The 14,943-nt window shown below is 37.5% G+C and overlaps 1 protein-coding gene across 1 annotated transcript in view; it reads right to left on the bottom strand.

The window, feature by feature from the left end:
• Positions 1–14,576, bottom strand: part of LOC121322122 (ras-associated and pleckstrin homology domains-containing protein 1-like) — a 105,035-nt gene extending 90,459 nt beyond the window's left edge. The window contains 1 exon segment of the mRNA XM_041261661.1: positions 14,301–14,576. The gene's annotated coding sequence lies outside the window, so the exon portion shown is untranslated.
• Positions 14,577–14,943: the final 367 nt, after the last annotated feature.

A 14,943-nucleotide genomic window follows, 5' to 3' on the forward strand; every position in this document is an offset into this window, starting at 1 on the left:
GGTGGGATCTACTGTAGGCAATTGCCACAGTGCCCAAACCGCTTGCCACAATGCCCCTCAAATAAAAATAAAATAAACAAAACTTACGGCAAAAGTTGGCTGCAAGCCCGTCCGTCATTGTCGTCTGTGTCCGTCAGCACTGGCATATCTGATCTACAGCCTGTTCTGTCACATTCAAATTTAATTTTGTCTAATCTCGTTCTGCGAGAAAATGACTATCATAATGTATTATTGTTGCCATTCTTTTTACTGTACACCTCCCAGAAATAAGCCATGAGAAAGACGTACTGTATCATTGGTTAATGAAGTGCAAACAGAGGGAGGGATGCTGTTAGACTTAGCTCAATATGACCGTGCTTCAAGAATCACTGTGTGATTTTTCTGTCAGTGGGGAAACATGACCTAATGTTCAGGTAAGAAATGGGTGCACAACAATTCGCCCCCAACAATAGTAATAATAATAATGTGAACTTACAGTTGCCAAGTACTGCAGAAAAGACAAGATTAGACAGAATGAAATTGAATTGTTAGAGAACGGGCTTAAAATTGCAATCATTTAAAAGGCAATGATGCAATAAAATGAACACCCAATAGGTAGATAATTATTAGTTTTGCTCAAATTCTTACATGAAAAAAGAGCAATTAGCTATGACATGGTTCAAGAAGCAGCTCCCTGCATTAGTAGGAGAGAGAACCATAACAAAACAGTAAATCCTTTGCAACTGTAAATCAAGTACTGTGAAACTAGTATTCTCAAATGTAATCACCTAACATTATGTACATCCAGCTGTTCATCGTTGTGATGGCGAGCACTCTCCATTGCCTGACCAAGTTTCTATTTCGAGGTTTTTTTTTTTTTCAAAGCCGCATTGTTTGTAACGGTTGCATACCTGACAACTTCTGAAAATACCAAAAAAATCAGCTGTTGCGTAGACACTGCAGACCAAACAACTCATTGGACCACTATCGTTATTAAACTCCAGCCATGGGTAAATCTTCAGCCAGTTTGCCTGAAAATCAATCTTTAACTTTCCTTTCACTGACATTTATTTTTACAATAATAAAGTGACCTATATTTTATTGTTGTAACAATCAATGTGTGAACAACTCATAAAACATCGATTTGTGTTTGTTTGAATTAAAATTTCATCAATTTAATAGGCTCTCTGTACAGTAATCCGTCACATATCCGACTGCGGTGGGCATGTAAAAGGATGAACGAATCCTGTTTTAAATACCATTATACACAGCTGTAACAGTTACTAGATTCACACACTTATTGTTTTGAGATTCAGCTTTTATTAGGGCTCTCCCCCTAAATCCCTTGGGTATTAATGCTTGTAACAGAGTAGTCTTCTGCCATGTGGCTGCATGTATTCCTTGCCGAGTGATAGGCAGGAGAGCGAGATGGAGTTTGAAATTGATATGCCCCGCAGGCGAACATAATTTATTTACATATCAACACACTGAACGGCTCACGTGACACTACCAGCAATGGCAGCGCACGGAGCACACACAACACAGTGCACGAAAACTTTGGTAGGATCGACAATCTCTGAACTAATCCTCTCTGTTCAACAATAAACTAATGTTGCTGAAGAGGTTGATCATGGCGGATAACCGGTTAGGTTGGATATGTGACGTGCGAATTCAAGACAGCTTACTGTATTTATTTTTACTTCTTTTATGAGTATGAAAATTGCCTTGCTGTCCTTGGGTTGGATTTATGTTTTTGCCTCTTTGCCTCTTAGAACTGCCTTGGTGCCCCTGAATCTTTACGCCCAATGAAGGCAACACTGCCTTGCCCTTAACTTCATGCCCTGCTACTGCAATTAATACGTTTGGAAGCTTCCCTGCAACTGGAAGGAGGAAGGAAGCTTCCCTGCAACAGGACTGCCGGATCCGCAGACCAGTCATTTGATACCGAGACCCCTAGCCTGAGGCTGGAAGAATGCATCACACAGCATTCTGACTATCTGTTTCTGGTGAGCTATAGGACTTATGGAATAACTGTACTAGGGCACTTTAGTACCCTGCATTAAAAACACCTTGACAGCTTCTTATTTCCATGAACTCCTGTAGCAGCCACTTGGAAAGGCTGGCTTGTGCATCACAAGAGGCAGGGCAGGAATTAGTGGAAGATGTGGAAACAGGGGTGCGGGATTCATGACTCGCATTTAAAAGCAATAACACCGTGTAACATTTTTTTTTTTTGTTCCTGGGTAGTAAGTGTTATTTCCTAATTGCTTACGCCTCAAAAGTACAGAAAATGGCTATTATTCCCCACAAACTTTGCTTTTGTGACCAGGACACTGATATTTCAAAATATCACTATTTCCAATGGGAAAACGGGCAAATGTGTGTCTTTTCGTTCACATAAAGTCAGTAAAAAAACAACATATGAATCCAAATTAACATGTATTTATACTAAAGTAATACAAAAATGACTACAAAAGATTTAGAAGAGAGTAGTTTTTCAAGATTTATGATTATACTGTATTTACAGTAGTTTTTCGAGATTTATGATTATACTGTATTTACAGTATAATCGTAAATCTCGAAAAACTACTCACTTCTAAATCTTTTGTCGTCATTTTTGTATTACTTTAGTATAAATACATGTTAATTTGGATTCATATGTTGTTTTTTTACTGACTTTATGTGAACGAAAAGACACACATTTGCCCGTTTTCCCATTGGAAATAGTGATATTTTGAAATATCAGTGTCCTGGTCACAAAAGCAAAGTTTGTGGGGAATAATAGCCATTTTCTATACTTTTGAGGCATAAGCAATTAGGAAATAACACTTACTACCCAGGAACAAAAATTGCGTTACATAGTGTAATCAAAATCCAATGCATTAAGGGAGTCCCTTAAAAACACAACACAATTTAAAATGGCTTAGTTGTGAAGGCACAGCAGTGAGAATGTCTGCATGTGGTTGCATGGTGAGTCTGCAGTGTGTAAAGAAGCGGTCGGCTGACGGCACACGCTTCGGAGGACAGTGTGTGTTCGTCTTCGCCGCTCCCGAGTCAGAGTGGGGGGTGGTAGCAGTGAGCTGAGCCTAAAAATAACTGGCTATTCTATATTGCGAGAAAACAAAAAAAAATAATTGGCGACTACTAAAATTAAAAAAAAAAAAAGAAAAAAAAGCAAAACGACTGCACTCCCTCACAGTCATGTTTAATGAACAAATAAAACTTCAAGATAATAAGCTAAAGAGGAGAGGAGCTGCATGTCTCACTACTTCCTGACTGGTTTGGTGAACAAATAAGAGCTGTTCTTATTTCTCAACAGACCTTTAAATGTCAATAAACCACCCACAAATTACAGCTGGCACTCTGCCTTTATGATTCATCTTTAATACTGCCTTATACTGGCTATCTCACATCACTACCCTATTCAAACACATCTCCTTAGTCAAAACACCTTGATAACACACAGCATGTTGTAGAACAATGAAAGTTTTAGTCACTGATAACTAACTGCAATTGACTCAGGAGAACATTCACTGAATAACTGAAGTACAGGGAGGGTTAGCGTAGTCTTCAGTATCGATTCTTTTTTTTTTTTTACTCCACTAATAAAATGACTCCTGATCCATTACTGGGTGAAATCAGATGTGAATTCATTCAAGACCCATTACAAAATAATGGATAATTATTCTTACTATTTATTTTATTTATTTATTTGTTAGCAGATGCCTTTATCAAAGGCGACTTACGCCAGTTTCAGACGGATGTTCTAAAAGGCGCGCTGCACTCAATTCAAGCACAAAATTTTGTATAAGTCCCAATTAAATACATGAGTAGAGCGCCACCTGAAACAATTAAGTTTGCCTCAACGCTCTTTTGACGTGGGCACGCCTTCCTCTGCCGCTCCAAGCAGCTCTGGTGCACCTTGGTTTCATAAGGAGCTCCAGCGGCGAACTGAACTAAGCTGCACTTAATGCTAACGTACACAAATGATATGCTAAAGAGTATTGTGTATCCCAGGATACTAGCCAATCACCTGCCAGAATTATTCATGGCAGAGCCCACGGAGGAGCAGCGAGCCAAGTGCGGTATTCTTGAACGTCTTAAGACAAAACTTAAGAAAGTTCGTAAGAACATTAAGATCTTCCTAAGATTGTTCTTATGTTCAATTCTTCCAATTTTTCTTACGATTGTCCTAAATCTCTTAAGAACTTCTTAAACACTGTCTTAAAAAAAAAAAAAAAAATGGAGTAATTAGGCCTAAGGCAAACTGAATTTAAAATACATGTATTGTGATTTAGTTAAACATGTGTTACATTTTAATTAAATGTATGTATGTATTTATTTATACCATTATATGTATTAGAGTATTGCTAAAATAAATAAACCACGGAAATAAATCCTTGTTTGCATAAACATTAACGTAAATGCACCAAGCTCTTATTTTTTAAATGACCAAAAATGGTGCTTAGCACTACAGCTTCCGAAAACGAAGACAGCCCCGGTGACTAGACTGTAGTTCAGCCAATAGATCATGTTCTTCTTAAGGGTAAAAACAATCCCTAAAGACTGAAAAACATTCAAATTCAGATGTATTATTATTATTTATTATTATTATTATTATTATTATTAACAATAAAGGAGCCAAATGATGGTTAAATGTGATTAAAACTTGTTTAGCTGTATTTGTTTGACAAGCAAACTGTGCTGTGTAGGCCTACTGTTCTCAATTAAGAGTTTTTCTTTTTAATAACCATATGTCATTATTTGTCTACAATGCGACTTTATTTAAGACTCCTTTGGAATAAGTGCGATACGCTTTCGGTTTGCCAGATTAAATTCATCGAATTTAATGAAGTGCGGCTCTAGCGCATACTTAACTTCAACTGAGTTCGACACGCCTCTGGAAAATCTGTCTGAAACTGGCCTTACAGGTGTTAGGCCTACGGGTCATTTTTGAGCTTTCATCTTTATTCCTTTAGTAAAATGAGAGATTACTGAATATAACCCTTAGGGCAAAATGTAACTACATCACACATTTATTTCATTTACAGCAACAACTGGGAAATGCGATATTGTGGATCTTCAGAAACCAGGATAATTCCACTGCGAGGGCCTAATACCCTGTAACACTGAAACAATGAGAAGGGGGGCTCGGTGCAGACAAATACAAGAACCATAACAAATTAAAGTAATTACAGCACAAACACAGTCGGCAGTAGCCATCCACTGTAGCAACAAGAGGCTTGAAACTCTGTACACTACACATTGATGCCCTGACCTTTATACTACACGCACCTCATACTAACCATAAAACTCAGTTGCTATCATTTCATACATGTTTTTGCTACTTCTCACTAGGTTAATTGTTAATTGAATTGTACAGTGCACAGGAGGCAGCAACCATATAAAATTATAATGTTTAAAAAAAAAAAAAAAAAAAAAAAAAAAAAAGTCTTAAAATTGGTGTCTGTCTGGAGACTCTCTACCCTGAGTACTGCTGCTATCACGGGCTGATTGGTTCCGGATGCAAAAATCAACTTTGATTAAATAAATATAGAAATCTTCCTCCTGCTGTCACCAAACAAACGAACCATGACTTGCAATCAATGCTCGTAAAACCCTGTTGCAGTGCCGGCACAGATTTAGTATTAGATTTAGAGCCCTCTACCTTTTTGGTGTGGTAGAGATTAATATAAAAATAAATCTTGACTGTCCCATTGGGTCCATCTACCCCTGGAAAAGTAATTAGGTCTGGAATGGAATTTATGTAAACACAGTGCAGGCAGCTCAAAGAATGACCCCACCATTTAAGTGTGTTATCCTAAGTCATAGCACAGAACAAAACACAGAAGTGAGCTAACTGCTGGGGTGGTGGTGGGGGGGGGTAGAGGACTGCCAATATTCAGAGCAGTGGAGGCATCTGTCTAAAAGCTGCAACGGGTCAACCCCTCCTTACTTGTAGGAGCAGAACATGGACATGCTTGTCCTGGACTATAAACTTGACATAAGAACAAGAGTTAAGATACAGATATTAAATGATATTCATTAAATAGTGAGTTGTTTTGTTTTGTTTTTTTTTTGTTTTTTTTTTTTGGGGGGGGGGGGGGGGGGGGTCCCCAAAACACTGTAAAAAGAATTAATTAGTTTTTATCTAAGAATGCAGATATTTATCAGATATTTACAATATTTTATTATTACTTTAATGTATTAATGCCATTCATATAGGACAACATTGTTACTGTACTAAAACAGGCTACTACTGTGTACAACCTTTGATAGTGTACAATAAGTTACTGTACTTAAACAAATCCATTCTGAAGACTCTAGAGCAAGTAGCTGGTTTGACATTACCTGCATTCAATCTGTTCTGTTAAAAAGAGGTTGGTCTTGTTAACCAGTCCTAATATGACTCTCACTTCAGTAACTTCTCTGACCGCTCCAGATAATAGCTTGGTAGACCCACTGTGGGAGGAAGCGGTGAGAATGGGGGGGCAGCCACAACCTCAGGAAGTGCTGCAATAGAAGTTTGTTGTGTACAGTTCAGTGGTGTGGAGTGCTTCACCTGCTTCACTTCCTCTTTTATTCAAAGTCAAGTCTGGCTTACTGATAGTGACCGCAAAACTTCTAGTAAATAAATGCATGTTGCAATTTTTTTTTTTTCTGTCAAAGAAAAAAGGAATCACAGAGATTGCTTAAAGTTAAGAAAAACACAATTGATATTTGGTGGGGGGTATTTCAAGTGAAGATAAATACAGCTTTTACTGTTTATGGTACAATTTATTTCAAGTGAAGATAAATACAGGTTTTACTGTTTATGGTACAATCTTACAATACATGGTGGCCTAAAAAGACCTTGAATCCGACAGCATATATGGACATGACAGAAAGTTAATCTCACCCACCGTGCCTGACAGTCAAAAAATGTCAGTTTGGAGATATGGTCACAAGGGAGTTCATTAATCATCAATGAAGTGTGGCGTGAGCCAAGCAAAATGATGCAATAGTTTATTGTAAGTTATCTATTAGAGTGGAAGCTGTTAAACATTTAAGACATTATTTCCCTACTGTGAGTGTCAGAGGGTAAGCAATTGTTAAGTTTAAACTAAAAAAAGAAACAAAAATAAAAAAAAATGTGGCTAGCAGTGTGTCACAGCTGGGTAAGTATTAACTGCCACAAACACCTCCAGTTAGATGAATGAGATCATGGGTGCCTCCAGGAAAATTCAAAGAATAGGTTACAATCCACGATTTAGAATAATGACACCTACCTCGAGGGTCCTTCTTCAGATTCAGCTTGAATCTGTGTCTATTTGGCACCGTCTAGAAACATCTGACACTCTGTCTCTCATTTTCCCCAGCCTTTTTGTTGGATAATATTCCTATTTACCACAGCTCTCCCTCCAGGCTTTCTTCAGTACAGAAGGATCCCACAAGTTTAACTGTTTCACAGCCAACAATGGAAACAGGGATTGTTGTAGAGGACCCCTCTGATGAGTTCCACAAGCTTCACAGGTCACCAGAACCTCATTGTAGGCGTTATCACTTCAATTTTGGAGGAAAAGCATTCGAAAATCCTCTAAGCATGCACGTATGAATAGAACACACCTCTGCAGGAAATCTCCAACACAGGCTGAGGACCAGAAATCAAAGCGGGGGAGCAAAATGTACTCTACTCCGTCATCTCTATAACTCAGCCGTTTTACACAGTGCATCAGGGTTGACAATATTAGAAGATGATAGATATATTATACTTGATGCATTACAGTACTGCTTTATTTAAGCTGGACTGTATTTTTAAATGCGACTGACTTCTCAATAATCTATAAAAAGCATTAAATAGTAATAACGCCAACAGAGGGAAAACTAATGCTAAGGGATGTATGTTCAGTGTCCCTAAAACTCAAGCAAGTACAGTAGAAGTGATACTAATTCTTTCTTCCAACAAGTGCAGCCAATGGATATTTCCATGTAGATAACTGCATTTAGTTAATGTAAAGCAACAAATAAGAGAAACACTTAAGCAGGCAGTGGTTTGCTTTTGGGGGGGGGGGTATTTTTCCAGCACATGAAATATTCCTGTGACATTATGCCCCTCCAAAAAGGGGCGGGTGCCCTAGCAAAGCAGGTTGCCGAGTCTTTCATCAAAATTCTGAACAAACAAAAACTAAAGTATGGGGGGGGGTGGATCACTTACAACAGTACTGCTGGTCTGCTAGCATTTATAACATCTGCTGATGCTTAAATTCACTGTAAAATCAAGTAAAACTCTACACTACTGTATAGAGTACATATTTATTGTCCATTTGAAAACTATTTACAGGACAGACATCTTGGTACAGCTTGATTATTTTCATCCCATAAACATGAAGCGCTCGCATTCCACAGCATGACATTGAGACTTTGCAAGCGGTACTCTCACTTGGCGGAGCCTGTGCGTGTTGTGTTGTCAGGCCCATGCAACAGGGTAGAGCTGGATGAACTTCCCACATTCAGTACAACCAGAGAAACATTTTCCTAACCCTCCGGCGTGGGACTGCTTGAAGTTATGAATACATGTGGTGTGTTTTTCCACTTGGTATTTTAAGACACACAGATACTTTAACATTGAAAACGCAAACGATTAAAACGCAATTGGAAAACTAAAACAAGGCCTGGTAGACAACCAGCATACTTTAGTGTTCCAGCTCTTAATTTACTAGTACTGCAAGTAATTAGCATTTTGGCACATTTCACATTAACAATACTTAAAGCTGACACTGTCAGCCAGACAGCTACTGTATAGAAACAGCGAGCATCTTCTAAGCCTCCCATCATACCTCATTACTCAATTTTCCACAAAAAACAGCCTTAAATCTCTATTGGTTTGGAAATTTAAGGGATCTGCATTTACTTTGGAAAAAGAACAGCAGCTGTCTATTAAAGTCCACAAAACCTGAATCTCCCAAAAGGATGGGATTCATTCCTCCTAAAGCCTTGGAAAAATCTCTGAAAACATTTCAGATACTCTTTCTAGCTTTACCAATTTTTAATGCAGAAATGCAGTCTGTGTAAGAGATTGTGTAACTTTAAGAATAGTGTGAACATCAATACAAGATCCATCACCACAAAAACCCTGAGCGTGCCAGTAGTCTGATATCTATGACTTGCTGTTTTCATGGAATAGCCCTGAATAGTAATACTGCAATGTATAAAAGTAGCTTGATATTGTGGCTCGAAAATAAAGATAGGCATTTTAAATGTTTAAAACGTATAAACTCTAAAGAAGTGGTTAAACGTTTAATAACATGCTTGACGTATAGCCAGTCACATGACAAACGTTTTTTTTTTTTTTTATGTATTATATTTCAGTAATCAGTAGTCCATCTCATATCCGACTGCTCTAGTGCCACAGTAAGGGCGGAAGCAAAAAATAAAAGGAGGGGGTTTGGCAATTGCCTCCTAGTAGCTTTTCTAATTGGTGCAACAGAAAGATTGACACTGGGGCGGGTTTTATTCTCTGAAGATCTGTTGCTTCACTGGTGCACTGTGTGTGTTTATGTCTGTAGTAGGCGTGGTATGGTATCAATTCCACCGCAGGGTAATAACGCTAATGACAAGGGTTTTTTTTCTGAGTTTGTTCTATATTTTAAAAGGCATCTCTAAACAAAGGAAGCCACTTTTGGAAGTATTCTGAGGAACCTGACGAGAAAACCGTGGTTTGTAAATAATTATGCCAAACAAAATTGCCGTACCACAAAAACACAAGTTAAATGCTTCACCATTTGAAATTAAAACATTTAGAATTACTGTGGATGGAGCTACTGATGGCAATAAAAAAAGCAAACATCCATAACAACATTTGCTATAGATTTGGCAGAACAGGACGTGATCAATTTATCCCCTATGAGTGTCAATTGTGAATGCTGCAGTTCTGAAATTGATGCAAGATTATCCCAATACTGTGCCGACCCATAAAACAATAACAGTGAGCCTGGAAAAACAAAGAAAATCGTGCTGCAGCTGTTTATGCAAAACTTTGAAAGGGAGAAAAAAAAGTTACAATTACCAGAGACTCATGGACCCCATTCCCCAATCTTCCCGTAGGTGGAAGGCTTTTGGTTCACTTGAAATTGTTCTGTAAGCTTTTGGACCGAACAGTCATTTATGTTTAGTACAATTTTGATGTGTATGTTGGAACTACTGCCCTAAAGTAAAGGACCCCAGACAATTAATAGTACAAAAGGCAAACATTATATTAAATTACTTAATTGTGTGTTAGTTTGGCATTTAAAATAGGACTTGTGGCAATGTTTGGGAGGTTTATGTACATTAGTACAGTGTGGAGAGTACAGAAGGATCTTGAAACTGTAATGCTCAAGTACTCGAGCAATATATCTCAAATATCCCACCCCTACTATCAAAGACTGTAAACTTTTAAATCTCAGAGGCAGACTTTTTAATCAGTCACAGTGCTCTTCACAATTCCAAAATATTGTGCTATTATATCCCTGATAATTACGTTTTCAAGAACTTTGATGTGTAGGCTACATGTTTTTTTTTTTTTTTTGTTTATTTATTTTTTTGTTTTTTACTTTGTAGTTAAGTCTTTGAGACATTTATTATTTACTTATTTAGGGTTTATTTGCTTAGAAAATACTAGCCAGGGCTGTCAATATCAGAATTTAATACAAAGTCTGTACGTGTGTGTGTAGATATGGTTTAAATGCTGACACTGCAAAGCATTTAAATGTTCATAAAAATTTACCAAAAACACATCCTTACTCAGTGTATTTTCTGCTGATAAGATGGTCTCTTGGATATTGCTTTTCTCTCCCGCTATGCTGTGGTGATAAATTGGACCATTTCAATGACAAACAAAAAGCCACTTGAGAGGAAAACAGGGAAACTTAGAAGGAAGAAAGTCATCTCAGAAACTTACACCTACTTCTGCAGGGTTCACTTTTTACAAGCATCAATATGGAGGCAATAGTAAAAATGTACATATCTTTATAAATTTTAGCCTCACTATATTCTTCATGAGAAGAACAAGTTTACAAATTCATGGAACATTACCTGACTTTTAAGACTATTAATAAAAACAGACTAATGTAACGATTGGTGTAAGGAGATAATCATATGTACAAATTCAGGTATAAACTTTTGCACACAAAACATCATACATTACATAAATCTAGCAATAAACAACAAGCTGCAAGTAAAAGCAATTCAGGCACACTTATACTGTGCCATAAAGTGAAAGATTTCTTTGAAATTTAAAATGGCTGAGAATTTCTAGCAGTGCTACTGTACAGTGCGTCACAGATTCCCAATACTGCAAGGTAAAATGAAATTTCCTTAAGGGAAACTATTCATCCTCTATCAAAACATTGCAGCTGCTGCCTTGGGTTCTCCGTGCAAGGCATAAGGAATGCAGATAACATTTATACATCTTCTTTACACCTGGGGTGTTGCAGTATCGGTCATTTAATTAAGTTCAGCTAAATAAAAAGGACAGTCCATTGCTTTAAAATGCCTATATTATTTTGACTAACTTTTTACAATGCTTATGCTGCTCTTACATTGAGAAAATAAAGGCAACAATTGATCCCCACCTGTCAATCTAAAGCAGTTGCTGCCAAACAGGTACATACAGACTTTACAGAAGTAAAAAATACAAACCTCAGTATTTAAACAATATTAAATCAATATTTAATTGCAGGCACAGATATGGAATACAAAATAGCAATTAAAGCTATATACTAATGGTTGGTTTCACAGACCATGATTTACACTAGTCTTGGATTACCTCATCTTTATGGAAAGTAGTCCAAGATTGGTGTTAATCTTGAGTCTGTGAAACCAGCCATGCATGCAAATACTTGCAAAGGCAGCAAATGTATGCCTAAATGAATGCTTTCCACTAAAAATTAGTTGTGCAGTAGAGGGAAGATCACTTACTTCTCCCTCAGTTTTACTTAAGGATTCCGACTGAATGTTTTGAAGTTATGAGAGATCATGGGAAACTGAGCCCATCAAAGGAAGAAAAAATATATACTGTATTTATATATATCTATGGTAGTCTCAGCTCAGTCCCACTGCCAATTCAGTGTTCTTATCAAGTAACAGATTACGACAATACCTCAGCATCTACGACAAACTTTACAGCATTTCTGTGCAAATATCACGAGGCGTTAGCTGAAATCCAAAAGCACAATTAAACACTTTGTGCCCTAGCAGACAGGTGGGCACGGATAAAACAACCCCACAAATCACTTTCCAAATATAAATGGCGCCCCCTTCAGATGTTTCCCAGTTCTTTAACCATAATATCACCCAAGAAAAGCTTCACTCTACATCTGTGTTCGCCAATTAAGTTTACCCCCCTGACCAAAGCTTTAATTTGACTGCACAGCATGTGCAAATACTGCAGTCATGGCACAGACTTGCCACACACATCAGAGTGACTTTTCAAAGAAAGGACACACAGTTCAAGCCAAAACATTTCTTTAGGGGTTTGCCTAGCTATTTAACACTTTTAAAGCTAAGAGACTCAATTAAAAGTATTGGAAGTTTCTAAAACACATGCTGCATTTGGTTTCTGTAGTTGCAGTTTTGGACAAGACGCTGTCTGATAAGGCATTCAAATTGTCAACTCGTTTCCTTGTACTGTATTATTCAAATACACTGTGCACAAACTCATTTAGGAAGCGAATGGCATTACTGTGTATGTTACAATGATAAAAAGGTATAGCAAAGGTTGTTACATAATAATGTACTCAGCATATCCCCAGTACAATATACAGCACAGAACAGGCATTGGTACCATGAAGTAGGTCATAACGACCGACATTCACAGCAAATTTTATCTCATGCCTGTGAATAATAAAAAAGTACTTTCCAATGTAAAGCATTCGACAGCCAGTCAGTACCATACAAAGTATGCTTTACAGTTCTACAATGCAAGACATACTGTAATAAAGCTGTACAGTAATACCATTCATAGCAAACGGGTGCATTACATCATACGGTGAACTTGTATTCATGGCTCGCGAAAGGGGTTAATATGGCATGACTGGCCATTTATACGAGGTCAGTTTTGTACAGTATGTCTTTATGCTGAAAATAGATGGCATTAATGGAAAAGCAACATCTAGCTATATTACCATTTCAATTGCTGAAGAACCTACACGTGTATTAGTGGACAAAGCGAAATAAAAATCGGGGGCGTACAGTTTGTACAGTTCGGCACCACATTTTTTTTTTTCGGTTGTTTACAAATATTTTGTTAACAAACAGTGAAAGCAGAAACACAAAGGATACATTTTTAAGTAAATGTATGAACGCTGCAGGTTTGCTAGAAAAACTAGCCAAAGCCTAAGAAAAAAAGCAACAATGTAACACGAAGGTCTTTTTGTTTTACAAACAGGAGTTTATTAACATCAGCCACATGTCCGGTGTTGCTGTATTAATATTTACAGTACTGGGTGGGGATCCTAGGCTATGATGTTACTGCTGTGTTTCCATATATATTTACCGGTGTCTCTTACAATTAATTAGGTTATAGCTTACGAAACGGTAACATTAAGCTTATGAACATTATTTGATCAGAAGTCTTTTCCCCAATATATCGATGTAAATGGATACAAATGGTAGGTAAATCATATGCAGACTAATCATATCCATAATCTATATAACCGCACACATTTCGTTGATTTTTGTTATCATTTATAACTGACATTTCACATTTTGCTTTTTTTCTAACATGGTTTTATCGCTCTAATTTATTCGCTCGTTATCCTACAGGCCGGGAATGATCCGCGGCTCTTTCCTGTATATCTCTTCCCTCAGTCACAGACCCCGTAACATCCAAGGGATAAGACCATCACACAGCCTCGCCAGAATGGACTGCTTCTTCAAAAGGAATAAAAGACAAAACCTGAATATAAGCATTGTTTAAAGTTATCTATATACATGTTATAGTCCTAGAAAGGCTGTACGAATCCCATCTTCCTTTTCCCAGCCTTACTTAATTCAACAACGAACTTTGATTTTCATTCAATAGATTTTCAGAACAGTTAATCCAATTACTCTACAAACACTTTATAATCTTTTTTCTAATTCATAAAAAAACTGCCATGCGTCTTGCGCACCCTGACTAGACACCTTTCCTCCTTTACCGTTTTATCTTCTTTGGAAATCAAACATTGAATGCAGCCTACTTCACATACTGATTGAAAACTGTCAGCTTTCACTTCGACCAAGAATATCAATTGCTAAGCTACAGAATTTGCACGCCGTTTTCAATGTCATGTTTAAACTTACAATTAAAAATCGTTACTTACTGTCAAAGATCCTTGGGATTCGCTAGGGAGTGGATCCTTTCACCCTTCCTTCCTGCTCTGCTCTGATCTATAACACGCAATCTGGTCACAAATCCAGCAGGATAAAGCAGAATGTTTGTTTTTATTTTATTTTTTAGGCGTGATTGTATGTCGCGGTCCGGTCCCTTTTTTATTACTATTCCCAGTTCCAGTTACAAATTCATTCAAGTGACCAACGCCGTGCACTAAGTCAGACTAAGCAATGAATGGGGTGGGTTTGCGCTTCTCATTTCCTGTGCAGCCCTAAATCAGCCTCTACTAATCAAACTAAAAGCGCACTGACAGGGCTGCATGGCGAAGGACTATGTTATCCGGGCAAATAGAGATGTCCCTTTGATATTGATATTGATATTGATTGAGTTGGGCTGGATTACATACAGTTTTTTCACACTAACGACCGCAGCAGTGCCCTTTTTTTGCCAGACCTTGGTTTCGGTAAATGTTAGCAGCTCGATCGCATTAATTAAGTTGCATTTTATTTGGTGATCTTAATTTGCCAACTGTCCCCTATTTTCTACTTTTATGATGCATAACCACTGGCGAGTATATCTTTTCTGTTTTCTTCATCATAAATAAATAAATAAATAAATAAAATATCACTCTA

Source organism: Polyodon spathula, chromosome 10 (assembly GCF_017654505.1).
Source record: "Polyodon spathula isolate WHYD16114869_AA chromosome 10, ASM1765450v1, whole genome shotgun sequence".
In the NCBI taxonomy this organism is placed as follows: Eukaryota; Metazoa; Chordata; class Actinopteri; order Acipenseriformes; family Polyodontidae; genus Polyodon; species Polyodon spathula.